The sequence below is a fragment of the Anolis carolinensis genome, chromosome 3 (assembly GCF_035594765.1).
Source record: "Anolis carolinensis isolate JA03-04 chromosome 3, rAnoCar3.1.pri, whole genome shotgun sequence".
Taxonomy (NCBI): Eukaryota; Metazoa; Chordata; class Lepidosauria; order Squamata; family Dactyloidae; genus Anolis; species Anolis carolinensis.
In genome coordinates, this window is record NC_085843.1 from 199,900,484 (window position 1) to 199,914,982 (window position 14,499).

Consider the following 14,499-nt stretch of genomic DNA (forward strand, 5'->3'; position numbering starts at 1 on the left):
TTCAAAGCCCCCAGAACTAAAGCAAGTATTTTATAAGTAAATTCCATGCAGGCCAATACTTTAAGAAGGTTACCGGAATATTAGGATAAGGGCACCACAATTATGTGAAGAAGTCTGGAGAGAAAAGATTACATTGTTCTGACAACAACATTTTTGAAACATTTAGGCCTTTCATATCGTTAATTTAAAGTGTGAGATTAAATATTTTATGCAAATATTAGACAACAGCAGAGAGCTCTTCAACTTAGGATTTGAAACAAATTGAAAGCATGCAAGACATATTCATTTCTTAAGCAGTTTAGTTTTAAAATCTGCATTGTCTCTTTTAGGATTAACTGACAGTAACTCTTTGTGTTCAAATGGATTTAACTTCAGCATGGTTTGTTTTCCAGATATCATTGTCCTCCAGTACTCTGGCATAAAGGGAAATGTAAAGGGACAGATCAAGCAAAAAAAATATCTTCACATCATAAACACCAAATTCTGTTTAAATGTATTACTAAATAGGATTTCAGCTTCGTGTTCCATGCCTAATCCTGTACTATAAAAGATGTATAAAAACCTCTTGACAAATTATAACAGACTTTTGTGGAAGTTGCATATATTGATTAAAACATCAAGCAGTTACATGCAAACCAATAATGAATTACTTCTCTAGGAAGATAAAACTTTGTGATATTTAAAATTACAGACTTGAAAGTAAGTAAAATTACCGTTAATTATGCAGGAGGGAGCAACACCTTAGCAGTAAACAAGATAAGCACCTCAAACGGCACTAATAATTTTAATTAACGTTTCCTAGTTTCCTTTCACCTCCTTTCAAGGTCATCTACTGCCTTCTTCTATGACAATATTGCTGTGCAGTGTTGAAAACTTGCAGCCTTTCATTTAACTATTGTGATAAACCTTTTACATTGTTTTCCTGCAAGATTGTTTTAATTTTCTCTATTAATAAAGAATAATGTAATCACACACACACATATGCAGGAGGTCAGATAAGCCATTTATGAGCTGAGCTTGTATTTATTTGAACCTCATCTTTTTGGCCCTACTTCATGACACCATTGCTGAGCCTTTCTCCTTTTCCAGATGTCTTGGCCAAACATGATTTTCTCTGAAGTGCAAGTGCCATTTTTCTTCCAGCTTCTATGTCCTGGAGGAGTGGGTATTGCAAAATGCTAGTGAACTCTGATTCTCCTTTTCAAAACTGGTGCCTAACATGATTGCTGTAAGCTCCAGGTAACACAACTCCCAAGAATACAAGACCCTTATATGTAGGTGTTAATACCACAATTCAATACATGTAAGGCTTTATTATGTGAAGTTGGCACACCAGTATTGAAGCAGAACCATCACCTATGGTGATATTTTCTATTGTACATTGCCATGTGAAACCTACTGCCAGTCTGTCAACTCAGTAGTCAAGTACATCCATTGTCCCTTATAACACCATAGTCCTGTCACTTACTTTCTGCTAACACATAAGTGAGGGTGGGATTGTTCTGCTCTCCTACTCTCCCCCACTCTGTTCTCATCCTAATTCATAATGATTTTAAAAAATAGTAATAATAACCTAAACTTTTATGAGATTGTGAAATTATTTTAACAAAGAATTTTTTTTGAAAAATAATAATCTAGAGGAGCAGAACTGTGGGAGGGCAGAGATATGCCACTGAACCACAAATACAACTGCAGCACCTTGGATTGCAGAAGTATGACACTTGTGTGATACTTGTAGCATCATACGGGCTGTCGGAATTGCCATGCATCACCTGGCTTCCTCCCTTACTTCATCCCATGGGATAAGAGTCCACCGGCCAGCTTCTCCCGTTGATCTCAATGCAACACGGGAAGCTTCCTGTGTTACTGCACCAGTGGCATACACCAGTTAACTTTTTCTTTTGTGACAAAAACCCGCTGGCTGGAAGTAACTCTATGTTGTGGCATGGGAGCTGGTAGGCTTCATCACAAAATAGAAGGTCAACCAGCATGTGCCACTGAAAAATACTCCATCAGATGAGATTGTCAGAAAGGTGAAACAGCAAGGATCCCAATCCTGTTAAGTAGGCACTACCCGTGATTGCACAAATGCCATGGGGTGGTGGCTTCATGTGCTAAAGTCCACAGAGAGTTGTCTAAATCAATTTCTTCTGATGACATAGGATAGGATAACAACAACAACAACAACAACAACAACAACAACAACAACTTCCCAGTCCTAAACACTTGGGAAGAATTCGACTTGTGATTCTGTGATATGAAATCCAGCATATATATCTCATTTGCTGTGTCATACTCTGTCTTTGTGTCAATAATAACAATAATAATAATAATAATAATAATAATAATAATAATAATAATAATAATAATAATAATAATAATAACTTTATATATTGCCCTATCTCCCCAAGAAGACTCAGGGCGGTTTCTGACATATGCAAAGTGTTCAATTGACAATAGAAGACATATAACAAGATAGACATCATGAAACTAAACATACAATCTTGCTAAAAATGATAAAAAAATAAAATCCAGTTTTAGTCTATTCCATCAGGTGGGTTCAAAGTACCAATGGCCAGAATTTCAGAGTGGACATGGCCAACTATGAAGGGCTATGCAAAGGTTAATGTGACAGATGATTGAATTGATGATTGAAAGACCTTAATTTCACAGCTCATCTTATGATTGGGGGAGCAGTGTGCTGTCCTGATACTGTTTAAGACCTCCAGTGTTGTTTTTTTCATCCTTCAAAATTCTATGACTACTTTTTTCTGAGTAAAGAAAGGCAAACTGTCTTTCCTCACTGCCCGCAAGAGAGGCAACCCTTCAGTAATTCAGGAGTGGCAATGGATGATTCTGGCAATTCACCAAATAGGTTGCTGTACTGATATTTTATTAAAACAACCATAATTGAATTTCTGGTTGTTTTATGCTTTGTTTTATTTGCACGTTTGGTAGTCTTCAAGTTAGAAAGAGAGTAAGAATGTTTAAAAGAGGGTCAAGTATGTTTAAATTGTTGAACCACAAAGTTCAAGATCAGGAAAAGCAATGCAAAATAGGGAAACAGAATATTACTCATAGTTCACCATCTATGCAATGTGAAAAATTAATTTATTACAGTGCTTGCCTATTGTTTTTAACATGATGAATTAAATAGGTTCAGGCCATTTGGGTAGCAGCACCCTCAATTGCACATTGGAATCTGGTTAATTAACAGGTCAACATAATTCACTAGATGAGGAGTAGGTCCACATGTGACCCCTGAAACTCCAAAGTGCATCCCGGAAACCTACCAGATCCCCTTTTAAAACACACACACGGTGTTTCTGCAAATTTTGGGCATTTCTCCCAAGAGCACTCCAAATGTTGTGGTTAGACTTCTCAAAATGAAAAAAGAAAAAAAGAAAAACTCAAATATGGAAAATCAGCCAAAATTGGAAAGAGCTAGACGTGACATTATAACACTTCCAGTGTGTCAAAACATGACAGTACAGTCGGTGGAGTGGGGTGGGGGCTAGGGAGAAATGTGATCACCCCACCTCTCAGCACTTTCCCACCCCTAAGACAGAAGTGAAGATGCTACCATAAACTTAATGCATAAATCAATCCATAATTCTTACGCTGAGTTCTGAATTTTACTTATCAGTTTAGCATATTTACACTGCCTAAAAATTAATGCACATAGCTGGTTTAAAACTGTTTAATGTAACTCTCGTTGTATTAGTGCTCCCTGGGTTTATTACCCCTTCCTTTTTTTCTTTGTTTTCTTCTTTTCTATCTTTATTTTCTAATTAAAATTATTTTTATTACTTTAACTTGTACTTCACCTTGAAAACTTGTTGAATGGAGAGGGAAAGCAAAAAAAATAAGTAAATAAATAAATATTGTAGCAACATTTCCACCCCTCTTCCCCTCCCCATGCCACAAATTTAATAGACCAGGTCACTTGGAATATAATGTGTAGTGAAAGAATCTCATTAGGCTAAAATGAATGTAAAATGTGTCAATTTGATCCAAATGAGAAGTGTAGTAAAACCATGTTTGATGTTCATGTGCAATAAATCTTTAACATTTGTCTGTAAAGTATTAGAGAATCCATGGGGAAATCTGTATTTGTGATAGCTTGCACATTTTCAATGATTTTTCTCTAATCTTTTGTTGACATTTAAAGCACATAAAAAATGAATGCAACGTCTTCAAAATCCAAATTATGAAGTACTTTCACAAGGTAAACAAAGTGGGTACTGATCTGATATCTATTATATCTGGGGAGTATAAAAGGCAGAAATCATTGAACTACTTAATCCCGGATACAAAGATAACTCCTATTTCTCTGGATAAGATTATTTTATCAAAACTAAATCAAAAGTGCTATCTATAGGTGCAATGATCAGTCTGACAAATGCTCAGTGACCATATCCTGGTAACTTATTGTCATCCCAATATATTCTTCTTTGTTAATTAATCTTGTATTTCAATTTTCTCTGTTCATTCGTAATAGTTGTGTTATTCATTGGAGTAAAATGACTACATTGTTTCCTGGGAATAATTTGCAAAACAACCATATTTTAAATAACTGCTTCTGATATTTAATTTTAGCTGTCTGAAGAGCCAATCCCATCCCAAAATACATGGGACGTCGCATCAAGTCATATTAGGATAAAAATGATGCCATATTTCTAAGTCCTTTGAGGAAGTTAGGAGAATGTCAGGTGAAATGTCAGAAACAGTTAGCAATATGGCATGGTCTAATTTACTCCGTGTGAGAAACATGACTTTTTGTTGAACTTGAAGTTCTATCAAATTGCTGTAATACATCTGACTACTAATTATCAGAACTTCCTTTTCTTGAAAACTCTTACATTTCCAGAATTGTGATTAGAAAACAGTGTTTGGCAGAAAAACAAGAGTATTCCTTCATATGAAAAGTCCAAAGAGGGATTATAGGTTTATATATTGTATGAGTGTGTGTGGTAGCAATGTGAAACAGTGTATGTTCTCCTCCCACCCCCCACCCCCCTTAAGACTTGTAAGTGACTTGATTCCAAACTGAGTGTGAACATTCACTGAAAAGTTTGTGTAGCTTCACTGAAAAGTATACAGTAATAAATCCATTTAAGTTTTCTTCAAACATTAGGCTTGCTTGTGGTATTGGTCCTTCCAAGTATTGTTGTATGCATTTGGTTATCAACAAATCTGTTGTTTTAAAACTAGTTTGCTTTGGCTTGAAGTCTTGCCAACAAAACCGCAGCATACTTGACAGTTTGCCCTTTTGCTCCCCTTCTGAAGAAAAACAAAACAAAACACTGTGAATGAAATTGTATCTGGTGTTGGAAAATCTTGGCCAGATTCTGAACTATTACCTAGTGGTCAAAAGGTATTTCGTCACACAAGGAACTGCAAATATAAGGTTTTTTATCATAGCAACCTCGAGGGAAAAAAAATACTTGGCTTGGTTGTTTCCAATTTCTATTCATTCTTAACACAGTCATTATTTCAATATAAATGTCTTTCTGTCTTTTTGTCACTTAAAAATAGCTTCAATTTAAATACATTAATCTACTTGAAGGCAGAGGTATCCTATAAACATATCTTTGCATATCCTATTGCAAATGTGAACAAAAAGAGTAGCACTGGATTCTATGTCCAGTAATGCTCAATGTAAATGCAGTTCCTTTCCCATTTTTGGAGAATCTTCCAGCACCTACTAAACCTAGGAAAAAATGTTGCTCTCATATAGAGTGTGAACAAAAATCAAGCAGTTCTTCCTTTAAACCTTTTTGAAACTTTATTAGTTGCTTTCATTAGTTTTAGGAGCATGCTTGGAATCCTGTAGATACAAAGCTTCTCCCCGATACACATTATAGTTTATCCTCTGTCTAGTTCCAGCAACATTGGAGTACACACATTGAAGGGGGAAGGAACCCAAAAGTTGAGGAGTGGTGGGAAGAAAGCAGCCAAAATCAGGTACCCTTCTCACAGAGGACCATTTTCTCCCTCTTTGGAAAACGAGATGGCCCTTTAGACATCTTTATTTAAGACCAGAGAACATCCTTTGCACTCCAAGGGTTTTTTTGTTTTGTTTAAAGACGTTGTTCTGGATAGTCAATACTGCATTCACACCTTGAGTATTATTTTTTGAATATTTACTTATTTTTAAGACACAGTAGGATTTTTTTTAAAACATAAAAGATTTGAGTTTCACAGTTTTCTATTCACATTTACAGGTAGAATTTTTGCAGATTTGATTATTTATTAGAGACTAGCTGTGCCCGGCCGTGCGTTGCTGTGGCAAAGTGGTGGTGGTATTGGTTAAAAATTGTTGTGTAATTTTTATTTGATGTTATTTGTATTTTTTAAATTAATTTTATTGTAAGTTATCTTTTTATTTATTATATTTTATTATTTTCTTGTATTATTTTTAGTTATTTTCTGTTATAGTATTTTATTGTTTTAATTTTTAGTGTTTTAAATTATTTTTATTGGGTTGCTAGGAGACCAAGTTGGAGGAGCTTAGCCTTCTAACTGGCAGCAATTGGATAAAAGCAATTATTCCCCTCTCTCTCTAATTAGGACTTTATTTTTCTTTCTTTTTTTGTTGTATCAACCTAGAGCTGTGGATGACGGGTTGTGTTGTCAAATTTCGAGGTTGGGGGGCCTGTAGTTTTGTTGTTTTGTGGGTCGCCGTGATGCCATCACTCTTTTATATATATAGATGTGTGAATTTGTTCTGTTTCAATTTTGAATTTTGGGTGCTTCCCCAGTTCTGTTTTCGGAAAGATTCTGGGAGATTAGGAGGGGGGGCATTCAGATTCATAATTTGGAACCCTGAGTTCCGTTTCTATTTTGGGAAGAATGTTCCCAAAAACATAACAGTGAGGGGAGGGGGGCACCCAAAATTTGAAATGAAAAAGAACAGATTCTGTGCCATTTTGCACACTTCTATTTAAATAATATGTTCTCTCTAGGAATCTCTAGGTCCTCCAGTGTGGCGGTAGGTCCCGTCTACACTGCCATATAACCAAGTTTCTGAATCCAGATTATTTGCTTTAAACTAGATGATATGGCAGTGTAGACTCAGATAATCCAGTTCAAATCAGATGATCTGGATTTAGAAACTGGATTTTATGGCAGTGTGGATCCAGCCATAGAGATTTCTAGAGATAACATTTTTTAGGCTTTTGCACATCTTCCAGAATGATTCTATTGTCAATTTCCCTGTTATTCAGCAATCACTTTATTTTCTCCAAAGAAGTGGCCATTGCTATCCAGTTGTTCTCCAGAACTAAAGTTTCTGCAGTTCTACACATTACATAGAATGAGGTGACAAGACTGAAATCACCCTATTGGAAATTGTACAATTTTAAGTTGTAAGGTAAATATATGCTGCACTCAGGTTTTCAAGGGGACTCTTCATCAAGATTTGGAATTAAGAGACACATCAATAATATGGAGAGAGGGACACAACCAAAAAGACCAAAAAATTGATGAGAAGGATGGCATTGGATATGTGAACAAACATTTTAATAAGTTATGTTCCTAGTTCAGATTAAAACCCAGAGTCAATTTATTGTCATACTGACATGGAAGCTGTCAGCTGCCTCTGATGGTCACCCTCATTTTGTGTTCAAGTGTCGTATGAAATCAATCGAAGATTCTACATTTGGAAATGACAGAAAGAAATAAGAGCAAGTAATAAAAACTAAATTTGTGACTTTTCATATTGCTATTTGCTTGTCATTTTCATCTTCCTTGTTTTATTGTTGTCAAAATAACATATTCTTGTTTTTGTCCTTCAATTGATCCTTATACATTCAAACAATTGACTGGATATAATTTAGAACTATAATTTTAAAGTCATTTTGGCATTCTTGAATATAATTCTTCTACAAATTGCCCCTCCCCAACTTTTCTTTTCATTTCTTTTCTTTTCTTTTGTCTCTTCTTATTAGACAGCAAATGTGTATCTTGGTCAAGATGCTATACTTAAATATTGTGCTGGCATTCATTACACCTTTAAAGTGCATGATCTTTTTTTGCTTTTGGGGGGGACTGCATTGTGAGGTCAACCAAGGTTCTCATTTTTCTAACATTATTTCTATTTCTATGTGTTTGTTTTCTTCAGAATTGTCCACATCAAATGGCTTATTATAAGCTGGTTGAAAACTCTGAAGCTATTGTAAATGTAAACTTTTATTACGGTCAATGACCAGCTCATATCAAGGGCACCCAGTCCTGTACATCCAGATGAAATCCAAGAGGTTATATACTTCACAATTAATAAAACTCCTATAAAACTAAATCATTGACAAAATTTAAAATCTAGGCTAAAAACTTCAACATTAATAAAAACCATTATAAAATTGAATCCTTGACAAAATTTATAATCTAGGCTGAAGATCATATACCAGTACCATTAAGACCCAACTCAACTCACAGGATCATCCGGGGGGAGTCTAAAGCAAGGGAGTGGGGATGGCATGGGGGGGGGGGATAGTGGCATAGTGGCTTCTGAGAGGCTATAGAAAAAAAAATAGAAAAATACGTAGTAAAACATGACACAGTAATTTTACTCACCAGCCTGGCTGTGGCACAGGCTGGTGAGCAGCCAGCTGCAGCCAGCTGCAACAAATCACTCTGACCAAGAGGTCATGAGTTTGAGGCCAGCTCGGAGCCTGCGTTTGTCTCTGTCTTTGTTCTATGTTAAGGCATTGAATGTTTTTGCCTTATATGTGTAATGTGATCCACCCTGAGTCCCCTTCGGGGTGAGAAGGGCGGAATATAAATACTGTAAATAAATAATAAATAATATTAAAAGCCACTTTAGCAACATGGAAGACTAATCAGCAGAATTAAGGATCATTTTTGGCATAACCCACCCAACCATCTCATTATGTGTTTAGAGTAATAGAAATTCCCAGAGTGGGAACCGGGTTTTCATTCCAGTTGGGTAGGGAGATATAAAGGTGCCTGCATGAGGTTTTGGTTGTCTTTATATAAAAAACATAATATGTGAGAAAATGCAGTTAGCAGGAGGACAGTTTCATGCCACTTATATTTGAATTCCTTCTCAACAGAGTTCTATCTCCTGAAATCCCTTTCATTGCTATTGCTTTGGAAACAGTGTTTGGCCTCTGGTAGCCCCTTTCTGTTTGGAGGCCCATTACTGCAGCTGTCCTTAATATTGCTGATACTTTTTAATTTAACCTTCAACTTGGTTTCTGGCATGGACCAACGAATGAGCAAAGGTATTACATAGTAGTTTATCTGAACGTGAAATAAATTATGCCCTGCTTCTAGTGATGACAGCTGCCAGCCTAAAGGCTTTCAGGGAAAGAAAGGTTTAGTTAATTATTTGCTGTTGCATTTGAATGGTTTATTGTTGGAAAGAAAACAGAATGCTGGATTATATTCATCCTTCATCAGATGACACAACTAAAGTGCATTTCTTATTTTCCATATTATTTACTCATTCGGCCATACTTATTTGGCTGTGATCAATCCATTAAGAAGTAAGAGTATAGAAATGTGCACAAGAAAGTTTATTGTCCTCCTATGAAGATGCAATATGTGCTTTTGTGTCATCACACAAACTGTTCAGTCATTATAAGACAGAATTTATATGGTTCAGATCAGGGTCCCATCTACACTGCCATAAGAAATCCAGATTATCTGCTTTGAACTGGATTATATGGCAGTGTAGGCTCATAATCCAGTTCAAAGCACATAATGTGGATTATCTGATTTGATAATCTGGATTATATGGCAGTATAGAAGCGGACGTAGTCTAAGTTTAAAAACTATTCTTTAAAAACATTGTAACAATAGTCTTTTTCTGATGACACTTAAATTCAAATTCTAGAGTTCTAGTTTTGCTGTGATGGGCCTGTTTTAACTTAATTGCTGCAGTTATTTGACTTTCTTGTATATACTATTAGCTAGTGTTTTGGAGGCTTCATATGAGCCCAAGAATTGCTGAATGAGTACTTTTGCTTTAAAATAATCGTGTGATTTTATTCAGGAGGTTCATTATGCAGTAGGCTTGTGCATTTTGGGTGAATCCCTATCCCTTTCTGCCTCCCATATCAGTTTTCCAGTGCTTCCCAAAAACAGACGCACTGCTGAATGGCAATTTTTGTTCCTCAGCCAAAAAAAGTGGTTATTTTCAGTCCATTGGCAATAATGGGGAACTTACGAGGCTCCCCTTTCCTCTAGGAGCCTTTCCTTTCTTCCCTTCAAGGGAGCCTGTGCTTCAGCAATGGGTTAAGGAAGCACCCTTCCAGGAAGCCTTTCCTTTCTTCCTTTCAAGGGAGCCAGGGCTTCAGCACGGGATTAAGGAAGCACCTTTCCTTTCTTCCCTTCCCTTTCTTCAAAAGATCCTGGGTATCAGCAATGGAGTTAAGAAAGCATTCTATATACAGCCCATTATTGGGGGGGCGGGGTGGATTTTCCAGAGGCTCCCCTTCCATATCCTTCATTAAGACCTGGATTTAAAAAAGCATAAGAGTTACCATTCTTAAGTTTGTGGATCATTTCCCTTCTGTTTGTAGATGGGGAGAGACTGGGATACTGCTTCTTAAAGCTGTTATACTCTAGAGGAGAGGCAGGTATGTACTTTCTTCTCTCCTAGGGCCAGCCTCAGCAGCAGCACATCACACACAACTTTCCAAGGCATTTTAAGGAGGCCCAGGGGAAGAGCAACTGCCCTGGAGCTATATTCTCCCTGGACTACCTTAAAAATCCCCTGTCTTGCCTGCAAGGCTACAATCTCCTTTCTGCTTGGGGTTTTGCTTCTTTTAGCTGTTTCTACTTTCTACTCTAGAGGAGAGGTAAGCTTCTCTTTTTGTTTGCTGGGATTACTTACTATTATTAATTATTATCTTCTAGAAGTATTTTCTGAAGGAGAGGAAGGGAAGGAGAAAGAGAAACTAAAATAAAGGGGTAACTCTCCAAGCCCCCAAATGTCAGTGCGGCCACCCCACTCACCGTCCCTCAGATTCCCAACTCCCAGTCAGTCCCACTAAATAAAAAGAATTAGGAAAATCAAGGAAAATGAAAGAGGTTCAACTGTGATGCCAAGTAGGGGAGGAGGAGCCATGATCAGTTCCTGCTTGCTTTTGTTTCAGGCAGGTTTTCATACCAGGACACTCACCATTACGTGCTCCCGAAGTACCAAACGTACCAAATGAAATGGAGGAAATGGAAGAAACAAATTCTGTGCACAAGCCTACTATGCAGTGTGTATTTTGAGTTGCTTCAAGTTATACATGACTTATAATAATCTCAATTCTGCTTCTTTATCTCCACTTTTAAAACCATCATATAGTATTTTTTTTATATGGATGTGCTGTTTGCTTCTCTGTGCCTCACAAAACCTTATTGCTAAACCTCAACACATTTTTGCCAACCTTTCCCTTCATCTCTGACCCACCTCTTTGAGCCCCTTTCCATGTGATACCCTGAGCCAGGAAATTCCATTCTTTTCTAAGGCAATATCATTTCCCATTCTCCCCATTTAAGCCTTTACTAAAATCGACTCACCAGCCACTGTTAAACCTCAGTTCCCCTGTTACCTTTCTAAACACTTTATTACATTTTGCAATATAAAAGTAAAGTGAAAGCTCCAGGACCCAACACGAAGCAAGCCTAACTTAAACCACCTTTCAGCAATTACTTCCTTTCTTTTTCATTTAAGCTGTATATTAATCTCGCTTGCATACTTTCTCCTTGGTAGAGGTTACAAAACACATCTCACACGAACCCAAAAATACTTTATATCTTTAGAAATATATACATAATAACAATAATATTTACCAGACATATTCCTTTAAGTGAAACCTTGAGCCCTAGATACCCTGGGATTGTTCCATGCCATGCCATATAGATCATACTCAAACAAAATAAGCACACTTTCCAGTGATATACATATTTTTCTATGTAAAATATATTAAAGAATACTTAATGGAGTTAACATATATTTTTTTATATGTGTCTGATTCATTATTTCAAATGTAATATTAATCAGTTCATCATAAAAGTGTGTTAATATTCCCAATAATGGCGTTGGTTGCTTTAAATATTAAAAATGCACATTAGGAATTCCCCTGTCTATGTGTGCAATGCACTATTTGCATTATAGATTGTGGACATGACTGGGTGTGTGTTTTCCTTTTCTTTATTTTAAATGATCTTACTTCTTGTTTGTAAATGCACAGCAAATGCCAAAGAGATTAGTGATAAACTAGGTCCTAACACTCCAAAATTAAAAGCTCCTAATTATCAACTTTAAATAAATCCTTATTGTATGGCAGAAATAATTTTCCATAAAGTGTTTCTAACATTCAGTGAATGCTTTTAGGACATACAACATTAACATAATTTTTTCGACTGGGGTTCTCTTAGGACATCTGATGAAGTCTCTACCCTTAATTTTAATTGCATAGGCTGCATTCTTAATTAAAAACTGTACAAATGGATTTTATGCCATGCCAAAAGAAATCTGAGTTCATTAGTTATAAAACCTTTTAAAAATTGATGTAAATATGTGAATTCTTTAAAAGTTTGAACTTGGAGTCTTCATTTTATGTCGAGTACCTTTTATCTAGAGAATAATGAAGCCAATATGAATTGATAGTCTATGTTTTTCTTCCTCAGCTTTTTCCCCCTGAAGGGATAAGCAAGGCGGTTGAAATGGTGGAAAGTACCTCTTTATGTCATTAAGCGCTTCCTTGCAGAACTTGCTTAATTTAAAATTTAAGAAAAGCTTTATTAACCTCTTCTGCTTGGGTTATATAAATAAAAGTTCATATATCTTTTATTAATTCCTCATATCAAAACACAATCATATCATTTAAAGGCAATAAAATTAATGGAACTCTGTCAAAGTGTACTTTTACAAGAAAAATCTGGACACAGCTCACAAGAAAGCACTTGATTTGTTGATGTTTCTATTTTAAAAGATGGCATATGCAATAAGATGATTCTTCCATAATTTGACAAGTCTTGAATTAATTTATGGGCAAGTGTAAAAAGGTTGTTTAATCTGAAAAATGTCAGACTCTGACTCCCTCATTCCCACTCCTGCTTTATTTCCTTCTTCCTACCTCCCTTCTGCATTATTTCTATTCCATATTTTGATTTTTCTTTCTTTTTTTCTTTTGAAAAATAGTAATGGAAAATGTTAGTTGTATTACATGTGCTGAAGTCTGTCAAATATAGAATTGGGGCATGCAGTCCACTGACTAAATAACAACAAGCCTGAACTGGTATATTACACATCGAAAAGATTGCTTGCCATCTCACTAACTTTGGCTTAGGATGGCCTTTTGTGTAGGCTATGAGGAGCTGTATTCACATATACCAGTGGTTCTCAATCTGGAGTCCCCAGATGTTTTTGGGCTTCAATACCCAGAAATCCTAACAGCTGGTAAACTGGCTGGGATTTCTGGGAGTTGTAGACCAAAAATATCTGGGGACCCCAGGTTGAGAACCACGGACATAGACCTTATCACATTTGCCCACCGGAATCATCACAGATCGCCACAGAATCACCACAGAATTGCCCACATGGCCCAATTTAACCTGCCCCCATTCCATGGGGGGAAACATCCACTGCCTGGCTTCCCTCATTGATCCAATGCAACACAGGAATCCTTCCATGTTGCTGCCACAATGGTGTACACCAGTTCCACTTCAGTTTTTTGAGAGAGTCCTGCCAGAATATCGTGGGATGGGAGTCCGCAGGCTCCGGCACAAAACTGAAGAGAAACAGGCATATGCTAACAAAAAATGGCCCATCTGATGAGGTCATATGTGGCATGACATATCTGGGCTGTGTATTTTTGTCATCCCCCCTCCAAAAGCCTGAAGCTTTCCCAAGGTTGGGTCTCAAATTTCTAATGGCACTTGAATTTGGATCTCCTGGAAACTGTGTCACATTATATTGCTGATATAAAGGACTGTAACCTGGGGGGGGGGGGGGGTAGGGGTTCACCCCCCCCAAAAAATTTTTCTGGTTTTTTTTAACTGGTTTCTCATGAATTTTAACTGACCAACCAAATCCCCATGAGTGTCCACTGAAGTTTATGTGTTTTGAGTATCCTCTGAAGTTTATCAATGGAGCCTGATTTCTAAATTATTTTGTGTTACGGAACTACTCTTCATGATTAGCTAAAAAAAGTATCACCCCCCCCCCAGAAAAAAAATCTGGCTATGGTTCTGCTGATATATGTTCTAAGAAGGGTCTGAGGCAGGATGCTTTGGGCCTTCTTCCTTTTATGAGCATGAGGAAAGGAAAAAAAATGATTCCACTGCTAACAACTTCTTTTTACATGAGGGTTTCCTTCCTCAAATATTGAAGAAAAATAGTTTCTAACACTGGTTCTAATGATCAAGGAATTTGCCGGGATAGCAGGTCTGAATGCCCCCCCCCCCCCCCAAAAAAAAAGAAAAGAAAAAAGAATCAGTTCTAGCAGTGGTGTGACTAAATGCATCACATGC